The sequence below is a fragment of the Tamandua tetradactyla genome, chromosome 16 (assembly GCF_023851605.1).
Source record: "Tamandua tetradactyla isolate mTamTet1 chromosome 16, mTamTet1.pri, whole genome shotgun sequence".
Taxonomy (NCBI): Eukaryota; Metazoa; Chordata; class Mammalia; order Pilosa; family Myrmecophagidae; genus Tamandua; species Tamandua tetradactyla.
In genome coordinates, this window is record NC_135342.1 from 49150630 (window position 1) to 49173742 (window position 23113).

A 23113-nucleotide genomic window follows, 5' to 3' on the forward strand; every position below is an offset into this window, starting at 1 on the left:
CCCACAACACAGTGAGAGATCCAAAGGAGAGCAGGAGAGAGGGAGGGTGTGGGAGAGCAGGGTCCCTCAATGGAAGCCACAAGTCTGATAACGTGGGACAGACCAACCTGGTGCAACGCAGGAGAGGGCTATACAAGGCTGTGAGCCCCAGAAGGTGGGGGGCACTGGGGGTCATCTTGGAAGCTAGTCACCACCCATGAGTAGGCAGATGATGGCCAGGGATCAGGGCTCAGATCATCCACAGAGAGTTTCTTGAAGCCTGGGGGACTGTGCACAGGCTCGGAAGGCTGGTTGGCCCTGGACCGCAGTGGCTCAAAGGTTATGGAATTCAACAGAACGTTCTTCCTCGTTGCCACCTGCTACTGACCCCGTCAGCCCTAAGAGACAAACTTTTCTACCAATCCAAGGAGAGAGAGGGTTTTCCTAGCATGTGGTACTCACCTGCACCCCCAGCTCAAGCCTCCCCCAGACTCAAGTCCAAGACCAGTGATGGATCAAGTTGCTGGTGGAGAATGGGTGCGGCGCAGCCCGAGGCGTGAACGCACAGAGGCCTCCCCAGCTTCTCGCAGACTACCGCCTGCCCATTGAAATGACCGGTAGAACAAACCACTCATTCCAGACACCGAGAGACCCCACGGGCTGGTGGCCCGAGCCTGGGGACCCAGTGCCATGCTGACAGGCTGAGTCATTATACAGACAATTAAATGCTCAACTCCACAGCCAGAAGCCAATGTGTAGGCCTAACAACATTTTCAGCAGGAGGAAAAAAAATCTTTAGTTCTTATTCTCTCCCAAGCCTAGGAGTCACTCAGGAAGACGGCTTCTGGGGCAAATTTGTATGGCCATTGCCCACAACTCCACAACTGGGGGGGACAATGGCATGCAAAGCACATACTGCAGACAGTCTGCCATTGAATTTGATCTTAATATTCTAGTCCATGAGCCAACAGTTGCACTAGAGCCTGGTTTAAAAAAAAAAAAAAGGCAGGAAAAACCCACACACATTCTTTCAATTTCTAAAGCGAAATTTGACTCGTGCTGTAGAACAAAGGACGAAGAAATAGAAGTAAAAGAAAATCAAAGAAAAAGTGATTTGGATTCAAGGGGATCAGATGTTTCATTTATTGCAGGTTGGAGACCTTCAATCAGTCAAATGAAAGGAACATTTGTATTAAAATACCTACGAGGCAGCGAGAAAGCCTTGATCGGGGGCGGGAGAGTTAAGTTACAGCAGTCTTGCTGAGAGATATGAACCCACCTTCGAGGCTATCTGCTCCCAATATTGAAGGCTTTCTGTGTTCCAGAGCTGAGATGAAAGCTGGTTGTTTTGACGTCTGGGTCTGGAAGCCAGACGCTGAAATTAGCCGTGTTCTCCAAGCGTGTGCAGCAGGGACGCGGAGCTCAGGATGGGGTGGAAATGTATTTGCTCTATTAAAATGAAAAGATGTTAATGTAACACTGAGGACCCAAGTCACCCACATTGGAAAAGGGGAATGATGACCACACTTTCTGCAGATGGGGAGGGAGCACTGAACGGGGAGTCTGGGGACTCGGGGAGGGTCCGTGCTCTGTCCCTGCATGGTAGCTCCATGATGGGAGGGTCTTGGCCTGCCTGATTCACACTGCCAGGCATGCAGGAGGCATCCGATAAATATGTGTCAAATGACTGAATAAATGAATGTGACCAGGGTGAACCCTTTCCTCTTTGGGCCTAAGTCTTATAAAATGAGGTGGGGGAGGGGGAGGGCGGGAGGGTTGGACTAGCTGAGGATCTCCCAAGAGGGATGGGTTCCACTGATGGTGTATGAGTGGGTTTGGGTGATATGCATGGATGTGGCATCAAATAATACCAATGCACAGAGGGAGAAAGGGCTCACGTTGGATCTCTTTTCCAAGCATCCTGTTGCCCTCTAAGAGAAGGTCTCAGATCTCTGCTAATATGTCTTTAACTCCTCTCCAGTGTTCGCAGATCTTTCTTCATAATAAAAGCCTAGGCTCACATCTCTCCATAGCAATTCACTAAATTTAATAACGTGATTTCTTTCTTCTGTACCTATTTTTATGTTTTCTATTTATGGTATGTGAGAGTAATTTTTCCTTTGCAGAACCTATCTTTCAAACGTTCCCTTATCAGATAAATGTGTATCAGTAAAGTAAATACAAATTGATGTAAAGTAAGTATTTAATAAGTAATAGCTCAAGCGGAATGACAAAAACCATGATTGTGGGACATGAATTAGAAACACCATCCCTGCTGACCTCTGAGGTGCTTTGAATCTAAGACTGTAAGATGGACTCTGTGGAGTCTAGGACCACACTCTCTGGTTTGTGCAGAGCAAGCCCAGCTGTCTCCAGTGAAGAGGCAGCTATAGCCTAAAACTTAAGAGGATGGGCCCATTCACTTGTTCACCCAAATAAAATTTATCAAGGACTTACTATGTGTTTACTGCTTCCTGGGAACTGGGGGGATTTGGCAGGGAATAAAGCAGGCTAAAAATTTCCTGTCTTGCAGAGCTTCTGTTCTGGTGGTTTGGGTCAGGGCTGGGACTAGGTGAGGCCAGTTCAGAGCAAAATTTACAGAGGCACCCACTCTCAGGGTGGCATATGACCTTTGGCCCTGCTTTGGAGAGTGTCCCACACTGACCATAACTTGGCATAGCTGTCTTCATTACGGGGCCACAGACGTCACCTCCACAGATTCTGGTGCAATCCGTCTTAGGTGGGTCCCCAGCATCAGTATTTGGTAAGAGCTCCTCCAGGGCATTCCAGTGCACACCCAGGGTTGAGAACTCCTGAGTTACAGATAAGCACAGAGGAAGCTTTAAAATGTATGGTTTGGCGCTTTTCAAACGTTTCCTCCTCCTTAGTTGGTATGTCAGTAAGTGTTTACCAAATGAATTAACTGGTGAGTGAATAAATCCACATGTTGCCACCCACCTTAATGACAATAATTCCTGTTCTCTGTGCACTTACTAGGCATCAGGTGCTGTTCAGAGCTCTTTGTTCTTCTTGCCTCCTCCAAACCTCACTGCCGCCTACAGGGCAGGTATTCTTATTATTGACATCGCCATTTTGCAGATGAAGAAATTGAGGCAAAGAAAAGTTGAGGAACTTGCCCAAAGTCACCCAGGAAGACCGTAATTCTTACCACTGTGCTCCGGAGGATGGGTCTTGATGCCTGGTCCCTTAAGGGTGGGGAGTGAAAATGGGTGAATCAGGGCATTTGCACCTTAACGACAACACAAAAGAAAGAACAGTCATTATTTCCACCAAAAAGCATGTCCTCTGTCATTCTTCTCCAACCATAAGACCAACTCCAACTTCAACTCATTTCCACTTTGTTAGATCTACAAGTATATACTCATGTTCCTCAATGTACCAAAAAAAAAGTGCAAGTATGCCACTGCATAGCAACTTTCTCAAATCCCCAGTGTTGGGGAACCTCAGGGATTGATGGACAGTGTGGCAAATTGGAAACAGGAGCCTATCTAGGGCCTCCAGATGTTCTGGCTTATCAAAAGAAGCAAGAAATTCAGATTTGGATATGAAATATCCCAATGTCTATGTGGGCTCTAATTTGTAAATAAGTGCATGGGGCAAATACATGCTTTATAAAACATGTGTATGGTTTGTGACCTCTATTTTAGAGAAAAAGTAGAGTGTCATGGAAAAGGCAAAGCTGGAAAAAAATCCCATGGGGTCTGGTCTCAGTTCTTGTGATCTGGGACAAGCGCTTGTATTTCTCAGTGCCTTGAATCTAAAGCTGTAAGATGGATATGTAAATATCATTTATTTGGTCTTCAACTTTTAGTGGCAACTTCTATATATTAAGCACTGTGCCAGATGGGGGATTTAGAGATTAAAGCAATATGTTTATCATCTGGTGAGAGAGGCAGGAACTGTGAACTCCAGGATAAGAGCTGCTGAGAAATAGGAACACAGAGCCAGGGGTGGGGGCTTGTCGTGGGTAGGCAGTTCTGCTTGGACAAGACGACATTTCAGCCAGGTCTTGAAGACTGGATGTGATTCTCCCAGGCAGCAAGGGCAGAAAGGAAACTAATTTTCCTTCATAAAAAAAAGTGCTCTGTTTTCCAGTACAGCATGAATCTGTAATGAGTTCAAGAAATTGCATATGCATGCATACATTGTGTGTAGAGGGTGCAAACTGACACTATGAACCCCAAAAATCGTATCTGTTTTGCATGTTACTTTTTCTATGTGTAAAACCAGAGACATGATTTCCCCAGAGCTGTTTCCCTTCTCTGACCTACGGAGTCACCAACATCTGGGTGCCCAAGTTAGACATTTTGGCATCCTCTCTAACTCTTCCCTCTCCTTCACCCTCCATGTGCAAACCAGAGAAACATCCATCAAATCAGCATTTCCGCAGCCACCACCCCTACTCATGCCACGGCTGTGCTGTTCAGCCTTTGGTCTTCTGAGTGGACTCTAGCTATTGTCTTCTAACTGCTCTGCCTGACTCTTGTTTCTGTTCCAGTCCATCCGCTGCTGTTTTCAAAAGCCAGATCTGAGCATGCTGTTCTCTGGCTTAAACTCCCAGTGACCCAGGACCAAGCTCAAAGCACCAGATGGCATTCGTGAACCTCACATTCTGGGCCCAGTCCACACCTCCTTCCTAGTCTTCCTTTGGCCAACACCCCCAAGGGTGAATTATGTGCCCAACACACACAATCTTAATCTACATCCCTGAGGGTGTGACCCCATTGTAGATAGCAAGTCTTGAAAACACTATGTTTAAAGTGTGGTCCAGCTGAATGAGGGTGGGTCTTAATCTGGGTTTCTGGAGGCCTTAGAAAGAAAACCTGGGAGTCACAGAAGGAAGAAAAGAGAGGACATCGCCATGTGATGGAGACAGAGACAAACAGAAGAACCCCTAGGGTCTCTGGCAGCAGCATCAGAATGCTACAGACTTGGGGAGAAAGCAAAACCTTGCTGATGATTTGATTTTGGACATCTTCTAGCTCCAAAACTATGAACCAATAAATTCCTGTCATTTAAGCCAAAACTAGGTTATGGTATCTGTGATAGCAGTTCCAACAAACTAAAACACGACACCCCCCCCCGCCCACCTAACCCTCCATGGCCTGGCACTTTTCTACAGCAGTGGCCTGTCCAGGCTGGCCTCTCTTCCTTGCATGACTTCCCTGCCAATTTTAGTTGGAAAACTTTGGCCATGTTCAGGTGCCCTTCCTTCGGAAGGCTTCTCTGGCTATCTCCTCTGCCTTCCCTCTCCCGTCCACATTGGGCACAGCAAGCCAGGGAAATAAGCTGAAGAGTTAAGATGCCAAGGGAGGTAGGGTCTTGAAAGTCATTTTTGCAGCTGCCCCCATCCCACAGAACTTTCCAGCAAGCCCGGAGACCTACCCGCAGAAAGAAAGAGAACGCAACTTCACATGTGGTTTTTGTCCAGGGCAAAAGAAAACGCAAGGCCACTAGTTGGCAGTAGGTGCCATGGAGGTTCAGCAGGAAACCCAGAAGAAATGGGCAGTTGGGATGTTTCTGGGAAGCTCACAGGCCCCAGTCTCATGTAGGCCAGGTCTGACTTCTGAAGGGTAAGGTGGCCAGTTCTCCATAGGGCTCAGACAGCCACACCTAGGGCTTGTTCTTGGCCCACAGGGGCTGTGGGGGTCCAGGACCATTCCCGGCAGAGGCAGGTGGATGGCTATTGTAAGCCAGAACAGGCTCATGGGTATGTCTGTCTGATTTACCAGGCAGGTCATGATCAGGTCAAACAGAGCATTTCCTGCTCTGCCTTGAACATCCAGACATTTTCCATGTAAAGCTAGGTTTCAAACTCAAACACCTGGGCCGGACAGGTAACAAGAGAGAATAATCTCACCTGGTCAGTTCTGGGCTGAGCCTTTACGCAGTTCCAGCCCATCGTCACCAGATTTGCTGATTATTCTAGAAAAGTAGTATATTTTGCTCAAAAAGTAGGAGATTTGCTCAAAAACATTTGCTCAATTTTTAAAAACACCATACAAGGCAAAAGAAGTAAAGCCACCAGCGTCTGATCTCTGATTGAGCTCCTTGATTTGGGGCAATAAATATGGGTCTTTTAAGCTGCATAACTCCATCTCTTTGGCTGATGATTGATCATCTTGCACTTAGCTGGATTTTTCATCTGCTGGTATTTGGCCCTGCAGAGACCGGGCTTCAGCACACAATATAATCCACAAATATTTCGCTGTGTGTACTGTAGATCTTTATTTCTTTGTACGCGAGGACAGTGTCTGTTCATTATTATTAATTGTTATTATTAATACTATTAATTAATTAGCAAGAAGAGTTCTTAGTCATCAGTTAGTCTTGTCTCTCCTCTGCGGTTTTACAGTTCAGAAAACTGAGACCCGTTTTTCTGAGGGAAGAGACGAGTAAGAGATAAGTAAGAACATCCATCCTTGGGCTCTCTGCCACGCAGAGATTTAGTACACCTTGGGTGTATTTATGAACCTCGTTCGCCCGGGTCTGTGTGTGTTTTTCCTGGTCCTTGAGAAAAAGCCAACCAAGCTGCCAGGTATGCAGAACTCAGGGGGCCCGAGGAAGTGGTATGCCAGTGACTGGGAAGCAGGCACAGTCTGGGGTGGAGTCTGGCCTTCCCATCAGTCCTGCCTTCCTACCCCCAGGAGCTAAGAAGAGGGGAGGGAACTGAGCTCCAGGGAAGGCTCCTTTGCCTTCTTTCATCTGCTGCCTTTGCACCGTCCTCTCCCCTCCCAGGCACGGCAGCCCCAGGATCCCTCAGCCCATCCATGAGGAAGAAGCATCCACCTGGGACGAGTCCTGTCCTTTCCATCCTCCTTCCATTTCCAGGGATCCTCCTTTCTCCTAGGACCTCTGTTGAAAGAAATCACCTGAAACCTGCGTTTCTGCTTTCTGTGTCAGCGCTTGCATTTCTCTAGAGAACTTGTAAAAGGAAGGATAATACTTAACTCAAAAGCATGAGGTTCTAATGGTGGAATGGCAGGCTGTTTGGCTGCCAGGGCTTTCCTGGTCCCATAATACCTCTGGAAGGGGCCTTTACTCCAGCCTCTAGTAAGGCTGTCCTGAAGTTCAAGGAGACTGACTCTTCACCCACCTAGGTCTTTCTTTTCCCATATGTCCTGTATATTTTCTTAGCAGCGCAGACCTTGGTTAAAAACTCCTTACTTTCTTATAAAAAAAAAAAAGTGAAACCCATTTATGTGCATGCATATGTACATAGAAGAGAGAAAGCACTTACTGTGTGCTCCCAACAGTCAACAATCAACCACCCTGAGAAGTAGGTTTTTTTATCCCCATTTTCTGGACGAGAGCCCTGTGGTTCCTTGTCTTCTCTTGTTCCCTTGCACACAAGTCTCCCTGTTCTTCCATCCTCCCTTTCCTGTTTCAACATCATCTTCACTTGCAGATCTGAGTAGGTCCAGTGTTGCCTGCTGCCCCATTGCTGGTTTCCGGATGGGCGTTGCAGGCCTGGAGCCCATCCCACCACGTGGCCTCCATGTGGTGGAGCTTGCTGCTGGATGGACACCAGCCTTGAAAGCTCCTGGGACTCATAGGAGGCTGCCAAAGGCCCTTTGCAGGGCAGATGTGGTAGGCTGCCTCGGAAGAAGACACCTTTGGGGCTGGCAGCCCGGAGCATAAGAGCCCCATCTCTGAAGTCAAAAGGAGGCTGGGCCACATTGGGCTGATGAAGCAGCCTCTCTGTGCCCATCAAATGGGGCAGGAATGCTGCTCATCTGAACTGAGACAGTGGAGTGTTTCCAGTAGGACAGGATGGTACAGATAGTGGGTAAAGTGGTTTCAAATTAGACAAGGCATTAAATGGCATCGACTCACACAGTAAGAAAACTGCGTCCTTTTAAATTCTCTTTGAACCCTTCTAATTACATCAAGGAAGGCTTAGTTTTGTGCTAGTGTGCCTTTGACCCCTCGCACTAGATAATCATGTTTTCTCTTTTGTTCTTTATGCTTTAAAAAAAAGAGAACAAGTCGCAGGCTGAGAGTCTATGACAGGCAACAGGTTCTGGCTAGAATTTCATAAATATCTTCTTTTTATTGAAGTAAGTTTTATGGTCAGTTTTCTAGTTATAGTTATACTATAAAACTTGCTTTCTAAATAAATAGATTTAAGTTTTAAAAGCAAGTCAGCGTAAAGAGTAAAAAAGCATTAATGTAGATAGCAGACTCAATAACATTTGGTTATGGCAAAAATTATAAAGAGAGTCCATAAGTGATGGAGCCTTTGGAATCACTGAGCTGACACATGTCAAGGAATTAGCATGGTGATTATTATGGCCATTTTGGTATCAACTCAAGAGATGCCACGGGTCCCGAGCAGCAAGACACCTCCCAGTCTAGACCCTCTTCCACATTCCCTGCATCACCAGGACTCAGACTGAAGGAAAAGCCTACGTTTGTGTAACATGGAACAAGGTCAGAAGCCTGGACAGGCATTCAAGCTGGTGCCAGGGTCTCTGCCTGCTCTGTGCCTCAGTTTCCTCATCTGCAACACTTGGCGACAATCTAGACGGCTCAGACCCTTCCAACTCTGAGGATCCGACTGTCGCTTGTTTAGTTGTTTTTATCTATCGGGTTCCAAATGAAGCCCTCTTCTGATAAAAAGTGATCTTTATCGCATTGCAGCACCTGGGCTGCTCCTAAGGAACCGATAGGAAGATGTTTCAATGCAGAGAAGTTGGGGGGATCAGACAGGCCTGAGTCGCATCCTGGCTTGCCCTCACTTGCTAGGCACCCTTGGGCAAATTCACTTGACCGTTCTGAGTCTCATTTTCTGCATGTGCAAAGTGAAGCTCCTTAGAGCACCAGACTCATAGGAGTCCAATAAGACTACGTGTTGTCTCCACCGATGTGGGAGAGTTACCCCCCAGAGGACGCGGGTGGCGATGGACAAGGCAGGAAGGGATACTGACCCACATGGCGAGTTTCCCTATCACAGCAAGGACAAAGTCTCAGTTTGGTACTGACGTGGCATGAACACGTCTCCGATACTTGCCAATCACCCTTTAATTAAACAGAGAGCAAGGTCACAGGCCTTTAGGCAGGCAGCAGAGTCCAACTGGAATAACAGAGTGACGTCTGGAGGAATGAAGATACAGGCGGGTGCGCCCCTGGGACAGCACAGGGGTCACAGGGTCAGCAGCACATGAGCTGGACCCTGGAAAGGGAGAAAAATCCCTCCAGGTAAATGTACCAGGAAAAACAATTCCCCTGGAACTGGGGGGTCCTAGCCTGGTTTGCATAGTCCTGGGGCCCCTTTTCGGAATAATGTTTTTACATGCATAAAACAAAAAAAGCAGGATGACAAAGAAAACAAATTATAAAATAACAGCTATCCAAATAATTTAAGGCAATGATAAAGTAATGTATGTGTTCTTATTAACCATTAAATAACAAGATATAGGTGTGAATCTGATAATTAATGTAGTTCCAAGATACAGATGAGCCTATTTCAAGATATTCTATAACACTATAAAAAAATGATAAGAAAATATCTGTCTTTTCGATTGGTGACAGAGTCACAACAGTCACTGACAACTGTGGTTAATTGCCTGCATTCAGAGTCAAAGAAGTTAGCAAAAGTAAAAAAGTTAGAAGTTAGCAAAAGTAAAAAATATAAAAGTTTCTCATTCAAGTTCACAGTCTCTTCATTCTCTCCATGGATCCTTTAGGGGCCTCTGTTTAATCGCACCCAGTTTAAGAAACCCCACCCCAGAGAATGGACGTTTCTATTCTCCATCAGCTTATTTCCTTCTTGGTCCAGAGGTGGGGCAAAGGCTAGATTCTCCCAGCTTCCACTTGAGCTCAGAAACGGAGTCTTAGGCACGGACAGAGGGGCCGATTCTGGACACCAATACAACTTTTATTAACCCCCTACCCCGGGCTTTGTGTTTATGCAGCAGCCTGTGAAAAGGGGTGATTAAACTAGAAGAGAAGCCCATTGTGCGCGACAGCTATTCTGTTTAGCTGTTTAGCCTCGTCGCGTCAATGCGGGAAGACTCTTAACAGTGAAGACAGTTGTCTTCTAACCAACAGTGGAGACACAGTACCCAGTTCATAGTAGTTACTTAATTTTTCCCATCTGCAAACAGGCTTTGGATGGCGAACCTTTAATTAAGACGCAGTTTTCTTTTCAAAAAGCAACGCGTTCTAATAACTACCATCTGAGCTGGATGATGGGGTGCTACAGAGATTATAACTACAGCTTAAAACCACGAGACCCGCAGCAGGCAAACCATGAAGACCTTCCGCACAGGAATAGTTTCCATGTGATTTGCAGATGAGACGCCCCATGGACCGGGTTCCCTGGCTTCAAAGCCAAGCCACTGGTTCTGCCTTCTTGTGCGGCGGCAGGACAGAAAGAGAAGAGACAGAGGCAGGGGGTTGGCTTAGGTGACCTCTGCCCTGACGGTGGAAGACCTTAGAGTCAAGAAGGTACTGAAGGTAAAGTTAGAAGAATTCTGACTGCAGCTGAGATCTGGTTCCCCAACAGCTTTGGAGAGGGAAGTCTCTAGAAAAGAGTTTCTGCAGACTGAAATTTCTTGGTTAACTGAAGAATCATACCTAAGATTGTCAGGTAAAATACAAGAGTTCCAGTTAACTTTGAATTTCAGATTAACAATAACCAATTTTTTTTAGTATAAGCATGTCCCATGCAATGAACTAAATACATACTAAAAAATTATTCATTGCTTATCTGAAATTCAAATTTAACTGGTGGTCCTGTCTTATTTCCTAAATCTGGCAATTTTACCCACAGACTCATACCGGATTCTGGAAACTTTCCTTCAGATCTTTTTTTTAACTTTTTTCATTGTAAAATATAGCATATATACAAAGCAAAGAAAGAAAAAAGCAATAGTTTTCAAAGCACTCTTCAACAAGTAGTTACAGGACAGATTCCAGAGTTTTTCATGAGCTACATGCCATTCTCTCAGATTTTCCTTTTAACTGCTCCAGAATATAAGAGGTTAGAGGAATAAATATTTTATCATCACAATCAACTTTAAAAAAATTGTTTTTGTGTGAAAAATAACATGCATACAAAAAAAGCAAGAAATTGCAAAGCACAGCACAATTAGCTGTAGAACAGATTTCAGAATTTGGTATCAGTTACAATTTCACAATTTTAGGTTTTTACTTCTAGTTGCTCTAAAATAGTGGGAACTAAAAGAAATATCAAGATAATGATTCAGCAATCATACTCATTTGTTAAACCCTACCTTCTCTGCATAACTCCACCATCACCTTTGATCTTTCTATCCCTCTCTTTAGGGGTGTTTGGGCTATGGCCATTCTAACTTTTTCATGTTGTAATGATCTGTCAATAATATGGGGTAGTGAGATGGAACTATCTGATGTTCTGGAGAGGCTGGGCCCTCTCTAGGTTTCGGAACTTTCCTAGTCCAGGAACCCATCTCCTCCAATCTCTGTACAAGATAAAACACTGGGTCAGTCTGGGGTATGTTATATCAACTTAGAGACACCTCTACAGACACCACAGTGGTTAAGAGCATGAACTTCAGAGTCTTAAAGACAAAAAGTAACTTCCATCTCAGCCCTAGTACCTGCTGGTAGATTGAGCTTGAGAAGGTTATTAGCCTCTCAAATCTCATCTTTGTCTTTGGCAGAATGGGGAGGCTGAAATCAGGGCTGATGTTCAGCCATGTTCAATGGAAAAAACCTGTACCGGTTGTTTAAAAATTCAAATGCTTCCCAGAACATCTGGTAAATAGCCCCCAGGGACCCCCATCCATAATACCAGCCACCCCAAATCCTCCCCTATGCCTCCCTCCTCATCTAGCAATAAATGGCTGGCAAAGCCTGATAAACTTGCTGCTTATCAAAAGTTAAATAAATTGGCTATCACACCTTTGAGTGCCCACCTCAAAAGGTTGTAGTAAAGGTTAAATGAAATAATGTGGAGGAAGTGCTCCATACTAGACCTGACACACAGATGACACAGAACAAAAATGAACAAACGAATGAATGAATGAATGAATCTGTTCTATTTATAGGAAGAGCCTTGGTTTTCTCTGCGCCTGACAAAGTTTTCCTCTCTTCCTCTCCGTTTCCCACTCTTCTGCCCTCTCTCTCTCTCTCTCTCTCTCTCTCTCTCTCTCTCTCTCTCTCTCATGCATTAGAATCATTGAAGGTACAGGCTTTAAGGAATATTAAAACTCATTCTTGCTCAATTCTTTTCCACTTTACTCAGAGGGAAACAGATCTGTCATAACTTATTATTGACTTCTTTAAATCTGTACACCCCTATCTATGCATTGAAGTAGAATTGATTTGAGGGAATGTTGGAAAGATCTGTTTCTCAAAAAATATTCTTTTCATTCAACCGCCATGCTGTTGAAATCCCACCATTAGCATTTTAGCTATCTTTTAAAATTGAACAAAGGCTTATCAAGTAATTTCTCAAAGCTCCCTCCCTTCAAGCCAGAGACAACCCAGGGTCAGCCAGAAAGCCTTAAGTGCTGGGTAGGGGAGGGTGGTTTAAAAAAGAAAAAAAAGGAAATTCTAAAAGAAGCCGAAGGAGACCTGGAAATTGCCAAAGACACATGTGGTCAACTGCAAAACTTCGTGACAGGTTGGCTATGCATTAAATCGTCCCACTGGGGCAGCTGTACATTTGTGCTGCTGCATAATACAAAAGGACAAAAAGCATAAACACTAACTAATCATTCCATTCAAAAGAACTTCGGACAAAAAAACCAGACCCCTTGTTGCTATCTTATGTTAAGCAAAGTGGAAAGTGTTCCTTATATTGTCGGTTGAGTATTTTTCAACTGGATGAATGGAAACATTTTTCCTAGATCTACAAAGCACGGATCATAAAACAGAGCCTCAAAATATACAGGAGCAAAAATGTAGCTGGACAGTATCTGTTCATATATGCAAATGGACTTCATATATACTATGTCCAATAATATAAGTTTAGTTTGGAATATCAGAGTCTAAGGCAAAGACGAAGGAAGATATCAGCAATACAGGGGTTAAAATTCTGGTATTTCCCCTTGAATATCAATATTTGGGATTTACTAATTACCAGTGGATGATCACTAAATGAGGAAAGATTTTCCCACCGGAGTCTAATTAGTTTCATTGTCTTTTCTCTGAATTCTATTGTTTTCCACTCTACCCATCGACTGCCTGTTTTAATTAATTTTGCACTACATTAGAAGGTTTTGCTTTTGTGCCTTTCTGATTTAAATTCCTTTCTGCAAATAAATAAATAAATATCAAAGCTAACGAGGCTCTGAAGATTTGAGATGTAAATATCATATGCAGATTCTTTTCTGTGTCCCAGCTCAGCAGAAGACCAAAAATAATACTTGGAAATTTGATTAAGAAATCTCAGGCTCCCCTTTCCACGACTCCCTCCAGACAATCTTTCTGCTGGCAATTTCAATTATCTGACAAAAAAAAAAAAAAAATCATGCCCCACACACCCAAAACCCCAGGAGCGAGTTCCTTTCAAGAAATGGCTCAGATGGACGCCAGACTGTACTAAGCTGCTGTTGAAAAGCCACCTCCAACTGACTGCGTCCTTTCTGTCTTGTGTGTCCATGTACACATACCCACACAGACTCACACCTCCTGCATATTCTCAGGGATACTCACATACCATACGTGCACGCACACGCACACAAGCTCAAACACACACCATACATTCAATGCACACACACAAATACTCACACACCACACACACACAAACCCACACAGACACACCTTCTACATAAGCAACTCTCACACATATCCATAAACATCAAACACACATACATACTTATGCACAAACACATACTATCACCCACCTTCATTCACACAAGTACCCCCAAACTCACCAATATTCACACACACACACTCATACACAATCATGCACACAATAGTCTCACACTCACGCACATATTCTTATAGCCACACAAAATTGCAATGCACTTTTTCACACTCATACGTGCACAACACACTCATATTCATACCCGCGTGTTCTTACCACGGGATGCTCATGCACTCGTATACACTCATGCATCCGTGCACACTCCACACATAAACTCACACACATGCCCACATACTGTCACACACAAACATTCACACATTCTCTCACACACTCAACACATTCATCATGTTTTGGCCAGTCGAGATTTCTAGTTTCAAACCTATGCCTCGTAAAACATGTTCGCCAACATTGCCCCCACCCCCCAAAGGAGATATCTGCAAGACAAAAGAGATATCGTAAGCCCCCCCCAATCCCTCCCCCTGCCTCCTTGCGAGGGTATCATCAGGCTGCCTGGGGCACAGTTATTAAACTGTATCCAAAGAGTTCTTACATCGTGCTGTCTGCTTTTGCCAGGGATTTTTGTATCCTTTACTGAGAAAGTCTGATTCATTTCCCAGAAATGTTCATCTGCTATTAATCTTTCAGGATATAGTTAGTGTTGTGATATTTTCAGATATTGTTTTCGGGCAGCGGGGGGAAGGGAAGGGCGGATTTCAAGTGGCTGTCCCCTGGCAGTTTCTGAGATTACTCAGTGATTATAAGCAGCTCAGAACTGTGTGACAGCATTTCCATGCAAGGGACTTACAATCATGTTTCATTAATTCGACGTGAATGAAGCCTCATTTCTGGCCTTGAGGAGCTTAAGATTTATGTGAAATTAATAACAGAACAGATGTCTTCACAATTTGGTTTCTCTGGAAAAAAAAAAAAAGGAACCTGATTACTTTGAAAACTTCAATGCTTTAAAATGCAGACCCAGGGACGTTTTACTCCAGGGTAAAGAGTTATGCCTTGCTATCGTCCACATCTCAGAACTAAGTGGAATTTAAATGTCAGATTTATATTAAATAGTCATATTTCCCATTATGACGTATAATAAACAACAGCTTATCACTTTCATTAATAATATGTGTTGGACATTTAAGCTAAAGCTTCCGAGATAAAGCCGGCACCTCATAAGCAGGGGATGGGGGGTGCCCAGGGGATGCATGAGTGAATGTGGAGGCAGCCTGGATGTTAGCTTGGTTTCTGATAATTTAATCATCATTTCCTCATAGGAAAACAAAACGCATCTGTGCTCACACAAAGCTTACCACTTTATAAAGGAGTTGAGCCGTCTCCTGCCGACGCGCATGCCAGAGGCCAAATGCTCTCTGTTTCACTGGACACTTTAAGGCTTGGCTCTTTATTTTCTTTTTTTCCCCTTTGCCTGAAATCCAGTTTCTTTATCTGGGCTTCTGTCGCAGTAGGTGCCTCTCGAGGTGAATTTTAATGCTCCTCTGGGCACACTGGGGCTGCCTAGCAGCATGGGATGTGCTTTTGGTTCTCAGAGCCCATAGGGGCAAAGAGTGTAAGGGAAGAATTACCCACGGGCGGGGGAGAGAGACCCAACCCCCTCAGGCCACAGTGCTGAGTTTCCCTGCTCAGGCTGAGCAAGTTAGTAAGGTTTGCGATGGGGCTTCCACGCAAGATCTTGGAGCCCTGGGGCCTCACCTGAAAGGATCACCCATGGTGATGTGGAGTAGCTGGGGTGGACATCCATTCACAGCAGCTGCTCTTAGTATTTCACAGGCCGGGGCAGGACAAACAACACAGCGTCACCCCTGGCAGGGGGAGGCAGGGCCGTCCTGGAACCACAGCCCTCCTGGCTGTCTCAGTCCCGCCTTCCCTATGCCAGGAGGAGTGCCCACACCTCTTCTCTTGGCTTGCAGGGGGCTGTGAGCACACAGCAGGAGAACCAGGCGGGAGCGCCTCTCAGGCCCTGCCCAAGGGGGTGACTGGTAACTCAGCCTCAGGCAATTGCACCCCTGGGGTGCAGACCAGTGGCTCTGCGGGGTAATACCAGACCTTCTGTCCCTCCCCCCAGGCAGCCGGAACTGTGGACTCGGGTGTGAAACCATCTGGGTTTTGAGTAGAGGTGACCAGAAGCCCACAAACCTTTATCTGAAGTGGCTGAGTGTTTCGGTAATGAGAAATTTTCAGATTAAAAATAAAAAGTTACACAAGGCAACTACCCTTATTAGCTGACAACCCTCCAGTGGGGTCTGGGGCAGCATCTCACGTTCAAGCTCACTGATATTTCAGTTTCAAAATTAGTCAAATCACAAAGGGTAGTGAAGTAGAGCATCACGCCCACTTCCCTGTCCCCTTCCACGCGGCAGAAGTGGGCTGCGGGAGGTCTGGGCGTGTCGTGTCTTCCAGCAGGGTGGGGCAGCAGTGGTTGAGACCCATGCCTCGTTTCCCTGCAGTCAGCCCAGAGGGCGCCGGGGAGGCCCATAAGAGCCATAGAGCTTTGGGCTTCCTTAACTGCAGAGGCCCTTGACGGTCACTGCATAACTCAAAACACTCAGCTCTAAGTGACAGAAGTCCAAATCAAACCGGGCTTAAGCGAATAATCATGATAACACTGAAGTGTGCTCACTCATTGAACAGAAAAGTACGGATGTGTCCAATTAAGATCACCTGGGTCCAGGATTTACATCGTCCCCAGGACTCAGTTTGTCTTCATCGTTCAGCTTCGTTTGATGATTTGGGTTCCACACCCAGACAGGAGCCTCCCTCGTGGTAGCCGATGGCTGCCAGGAGCTCAAACATCACGTATCCTGGAAAACAGCATCTGCTTCTGGCTCCAAAGCCATGTGACATCTCTATGGCTCTGATGGGGCCCATCCTGGAACTGAGCACAGGAGCCAAGTTGAACGCCCACCTGCAACTGATCATGGGTTCCTCTGGGCCCAATCCACCAGGACATGGAGTGGAGTTGACCAAATGGGGGCAGAGAGACAGACGCCTGCCACGGTGGTGGTCTACCAAGGCTCTCTGGTTTCAGCAGAGGGGACAGTAAAACTCAGAGGGGGTGAGTCACTGTCAAAGCCAAGACTCTAATCCATATCTCTTACAGTTAAGAGATTCCTTCATTATGCAACACAGGCTGTCAGAATAGGAGGAGGTATGTGATAAACACCTGGTGCTCCCATCACACTCGCTGCTCAACAGAGCCTGCTCTGAAGCCCACTCTCTATTCCCTGTCTCTCAACCCTCAGGCTGTGCTGAAGGGGAGAGAGCTAACTCTCCAACCGGCAGAGAGGCCTACACACAAGCACCTTCACATATGGATGCATCCATGTGCACACAAACACAAATGCACACACACATATATGCTTTGCATACACGTGCATATGCATGCACATATTGCATACACACATGTGCATGCACACATGCACACACCTATGCATGCACACGCATGTTACTAGACAAAGGCCATAGATTCTTTTGCCCAACACACTCAGTAACTAATTCTTGAGACACCAGGGTTTCAAAGAAAGAAAAAGTTTATTACTAGGCATATAGTAGGACAGCAGATGGTCTAGTGGCCCAAAATCTATCATCCTGAGCTACAGTAATTCTGATAGTTTTATTAGAGAAAAAGATGGGCAGGGTTTAGGATAATGAGCACAGTGGCCCCAGATGATGTAAATTGGGGTGATCCAATTATTGGGCATGAGCAGATTGATCACACGCTTAGTCACAGAATGTATGTAAGAAAATGGCGGAATGAGGTATAGGTGACTTGAAGGTTAAAGTCTAAGCTACTGCATCTGTCAGGGGGGCCCACTTTGGTTAGATCCACTCTTAGTCATCAAAATAACTTTGGACTTGGGATGAGTTAGTTCTGGGCTGAGCCAGGGCACTTCATTAATAAACATTAAGGGCTGTCTTTAGTGATTACAAGACTCTGAAGTTGAAAAACTGGATAACTGGGCACAAGTGAAGGAGAGTAACAAGGTTTTTACAATCACAGTGGCAAGAAGGTAAGGGCTATACAATCATTGTGAGAGATCAAGGCAGCTGGATTACAATTTAAAGATTTCAGGAATTTCTGTCTACTCCAACATACCAGAACGTAAAAAGGAATATCTTTATTATGATTCAGTAATCAAAATCATCCTATAAATCCTGATTTCGTGGTTATACATGTACACACATCTGCATACTCACATGTATGCTCACACACATATGTACTCATGTGTGCACACACATCTGCATGTACACATGCATACACACATGCACACACCATGAATGGGGATCAGAGCCGGCCATTAGCAAATTCATCCTGAAGTAACCAGTTTATCTTTTCTTCCTCTCCTGTCCTCCTGTCCTCCAGCACAAGTCTCAACCTGGCACAGAGTTGGCACACAATCAACTCAACTGCTATTGCCATCATTAGCATTATTATCTATCGTTATCATTACTGTTCTTATTGCTATAAGCTCCCCCTTGGGCAAACCTACTCATTTGCCCAGACATGCAAATGTGTGAGCGCAGCATGAACGCCAAGTGGAGGGGCTGGAGGACTGGCCCTGTCCACAGGGGCCAGGGGCTGGATTCAGCTGAAGGCACCAAATCCCTGACAACTATTATCGTGCATTGCTCTTTCCGGGTCATCATACACTTTCCTGGCTATCACTTCATCTGATTCTTAAATAGCAAAACAAAACCCTATGAATGAGATCAGGAGGGAAAATCATCTCGATTTACAGATAAGAGAACAAGAGAAGCAGTAGAACCGAGAGGGAATCTGAGTTCTTGCTCAGGAGTTGTCCTACTAAATGCACATGTCTGCAGGCAATACACATGCACGTACACACACACTCATGCTAGTAAAAACATCATGGAGATGTCCGTGAACTGATGGGTCTAAAATCCCACAAAGTCAAAAGCTCTTGTTGGGTCTTACTTTCCCTACGCTTGATTAACCTTTGCATAAAAGTATCAAGAGCTCTCCGAGCCACGCGTCTTTGGGATAAGCCCATTTCCCAGCTGTCCCCAATGTTACCGCCCATCATCATCCTTCATCACCCACAGCAGAGCCAGCACATTGCCCCTTTTTCCTGCCTTCCACCCTTTATTATCTCAATCATTATCTTATTCATCTCAATTTATCTTCTTAATAAAGGGAAGAGAAATCTAATATCACTATTCAATTTGATCAGCGTTTACTATCTCCTGGGAGGTGGTTATTATGATCTCCACTTTACTAACCAGGAGACAAAGAGTTCAAAGAACTTGTCCAAAGCTGTGCAGTGTAGCCTCACCATTTCCTCCTGTCATCCTCCAGCCAGGTGACTTGTCCTTTGATTCTACTCAGTTTCCCTCTTGAAGCTGGGAAGATTGGGCCCTACCTTGGAAAAGGCAGGTGGAAAAAAGTCCTTCCTCCTGGCCCATCCTCATTCAGGTTGAGTCACAGGCCTTCATTCATTCAACAACATTTACTAAGTAGCCTCCGGTGTGTTGGTTCTCTGAAGGGTTTGGAGAAGAGAGGAGAAGGGAGAAGACTTGGAATTAAACTTAGCCCTTGATAACTAAAGGATGGCTGGCTTCAAAAATGTTCGTTCTTGGGCTACAGCTTTGTGCTGGTTTGAATCTATCATGTACCCCAGAAAACCCACGTCCTTTAATGCTCATTCAGTATTGCTGGGTGGAATTTTTTTTACTGTTTCCATGGAGATATGACCCACCCAATTGTGGGTGGTAACTTTCGATTAGATGTTTCCATGGAGATGTGTCTCCACCCATTCAAGGTGGGATAGATTACTGGAGCCCTTCAAGAGGGAACCATTTTAGAAGGAGCCACCAGAGCCACCAGAGCCAACTAGAGCCACAGAACAGAGCCCCAAGGAAGTAGTTGAAGAGAAAACTAGCAGATGACACCATGTGTCTTTCCAGCTGAGAGAGAAACCTTGAACATCATTGGCCTTCTTAAACCAAAGTATCTTTCCCTGGATGCCTTAGACTGGACATTCCTATTGCTTTGTTTTAATTTGGACATTTTCATGGCCTTAGAACTATAATTGTGCAACTTAATAAATTCCCCCCTCTTCTTTTTTTTTGCATGGACAGGCACCGAGAATCAAACCCAGGTCTCCAGCATAGCCTGCTGAGCCACTGTGGCCTGCCCTAAACTCCCCTTTTTAAACGCTGTTCTGTTTCTGGTATATTGCATTCTGGCAGCTTACAAACTAGACCAAGCCTATATCAGCAACTGTTGGGAATTGAATCATGCCCCCCAAAAGGACACATTCAAGTCTTAATTGGGGTTCCTATGGGCATGAACCCATTTGTAAATAGGGCCTTTGCAAGATGTTATGATCAGTTAAGGTGTGGCCCAGATTAAATCTGGGCGGGGTCAGAATCTGTATACCCAGAGGCCTTTACAAAGAAAGGAAATTCGGATGCAGTCAGCAGAAGCCAGAAAGTAGAGGCCAAAAATCCAAAGAAGCAAGAGAAGAGAGAGAGAGATTGCGACAAAACAGAAAACAGTCATCACCAGAAAGCTGACAACTCTGAGAGAAAGCATGGCCTGGCCCACCTGATTTTGGATTTCTAGCCTCTGAAAATTGAGCCAATAAATTCTTGTTGTTTAAACCAACACATTTTGTGGGTTTTGTCATAGCAGCCCTGGCAAACTAAGACAGCCTATATATATAGCTTATATATACCATATATATATGGTACCCATTCTGAGATTATTTTAAGGTTTTACTCTGTTTTCTTCCAAGTCTCATGTTTTATTTTATTTTATTTTTATTTATTTATTTTGCATGGGCAGGCACCGGGAATCAAATCCAGGTCTCCGGCATGGCAGGCGAGAACTCTGCCACTGAGCCACCGTGGCCAGCCCTCTCATGTTTTATTTTTATGCAAATAAACATTGATTCATCTGGAATTTATTTTGGTTATAAGTCATGAGGTAGGGATCCAGCTTTATATTTTTTCCACATGAGTCTCCAGTTGCTCCAGAGACACTGATTAAATAAGCCATTTCCCCCCACTGATTTCATGTTCTCAAACTTCGATAAGAGCTGCTATTTCAGTGTTCTCTATTTATTTCATTGTTTGGAGGCTAAAAAATTATTTCAAGCTGATAATATTACTTGTCGTGCTTGTGGGAAGCATTCTGCACACGTATGGTAGAAATACTTCGCATCATGTGCCTCTGATTGTGTTCGGATTTCAGCCACTGAGAGAAAACAGTTTGAATACCAAAGCAAGATGTAAAAATTTTTCTCTGTAAGCAAAAAGCTTGTAATGTGTGGGTTGAAGAAGCTCTCATGTGGTTCGCAACTCTGAGTGTGTGCAGACACATGTCCAGCTGGGGAAGCTTCTGGAATTTGCTGCCAAGTTAAGGTTGTGACCTTACAACCAGAACCACACTGCAACCCTCTCAACCTCAGCCTGCCTCACCCCTTTACAGCAACAATTTTAACTATTGGGAACTGCCTTGAACTGGAGGGGAGCTGAGGTCCTCCCTTCCACAAAGGAAGGCCTGGATGTCCTTTAATCTTCTTAGAGCAAAATCCACTGAGCAAAATTATAATTTGATATGGCTGCGCTTAGCCAATAGAAACTCATAAACCATCTTAACATCATAATGCATTGTGAAAAAGATTCGCTAAGTACCATGAAACATATGAGAACCCCAGACTTTCATTCATCTCTTGCTTTCTGCCAGGGCAGCATATTAAAATGATTTCAACTTCAGAACAGAGCTCCCCAAAGAGTGCTCCAGCCTTAATTAAAATGTCAATGAAATACAAAAGTGCATAAGGGACATTTTCAGAAATCATTCTCTTTTAACTTCCGGCTGGCTAGCCGCTCCTTCCTTCAAGCCTGCCTGCTTCTCTACTCAGCCTGGGTACCTGATCAACCCATCTTCTCTGCCATGGGGGGGCCCCTTTTCCAGATTCTTGCCACTCCCATGGGAGACCAGAGGGAGGGGACGAGGGCTGAAGATGCCTGCTGGAGGGTTTTCTGTATCTAGGGAGCTGCCTGCGCTGAATGTGTGGGTTGGCATCACATGGGTGCCAGCCTGGAACTGCAAAGCAAGGGGTGAAAGGGAAGGAGGAAGTAAGGGAAGAAAATGCCAGCTGCAGACCGGCTGGGGGCAGCATCAGTGACCAGAGGGGAACTAGAGTGACATTGAATTTTGTTTTATTCAGGAGTCAGCACTGCTCAGGAGATACCTCCAGGGCCAGCCGAGTGAATAACTGAGGAAGTGAGGGTAGTAGGGAATGATGGGAACTGCGGAGAACTAGATATTCATTCTTCTGCCAAAAGGGACAGCTACTACTCAGCTTCAAGGTTGCTTCCAAGTAAGAAGCAAATCTGGAGACACTATGCCTTCTGATAATTTTAAAGAAAGCTACAAATTTGCATTTTTTAAAAATGGGAACTCTCCTGATGTTGAAGTGTTGGCTACTTGTTAAAATATTTAAAACTACTATGTGGGTCACCTCTATGACCAAAATAAAAGATGTTCGTGGATTGACTCTGGCTTTTGGGTTGTCATCCCATATTCCTGGGAAGGAACTGTTAGGCCTCAGTCTTGCAGCTTCCCTTAATTTCAATATCCATCCATCCATCCGTGTATCCATTCACCCATTTAATATTAATTCATGCTGCTAGTTGCAAGATTATGTGATAGAATAGGAATGAGTCTAACCTCAAGTTCAACCTGGTCTCCAACCCCCATTCTGTACCTATTCTTGGTGTTAGAGAGGGCAGCAGCCAGATAGAGCTTTAAAATAATATTGCAATTTTTTTTAGCAACAACTAAGAATCAAAGTCAAGGTCTCTAGACCTGTATCAGCCTGCAAGCTGCATGTGACCTTGGGCTGACCCCTGCTCTTCACCAGGCTTTTCTTTTTCCAGAGAGACTCTTTGATGAGATTCGTTGATTCTTTCAGTAATCAAATCCCAGAGGGACCATTTCTGGCCCGGTTCTCAATCCCATCTCAGGCCCAAGGCCAGTGTTAACCTTTGCCTGACATCACCTCCAGCATGCTGGTCCAAGCAGTCTTACCTGTTCAACTCTGCCCCTGACTTTCGACCTGGGCCCTGCCTCGGCTGTGACAAATGCTTCCACAGTTGCTGAAATTGCTGCATCCTATGACTTCAGCCCAAAGTGGAATGTAGGTGCCCATTGGCTCCTTGAGAGACATGGTGCCCTGGGCTGCAGTCAGAGACAGCCACTGCTAAGAGGCGGTCACCTATGTCCCCTGACTTTTCCATTTGTCCTTCCCATGGCAGGAG

The 23113-nt window shown here is 45.0% G+C and overlaps 1 long non-coding RNA gene across 4 annotated transcripts; it reads right to left on the reverse strand.

Moving 5' to 3' along the window:
- Positions 1-1109: 1109 nt before the first annotated feature.
- LOC143660315 (uncharacterized) lies at positions 1110-19494 on the reverse strand. 4 transcript variants are annotated; one of them, XR_013163950.1, is made up of 7 exons: positions 19064-19494; positions 16484-16697; positions 14607-14715; positions 3149-3185; positions 2974-3035; positions 2645-2792; positions 1110-1428 (listed from the first exon to the last, which is right to left on the reverse strand). It is a non-coding gene; the product is annotated as an uncharacterized LOC143660315 (long non-coding RNA). The 4 variants fall into 4 exon arrangements; XR_013163948.1 differs by having other exon boundaries at positions 3149-3229; XR_013163947.1 differs by lacking the exon at positions 2645-2792 and having other exon boundaries at positions 3149-3229.
- Between the last annotated feature and the right edge of the window lie 3619 nt (positions 19495-23113).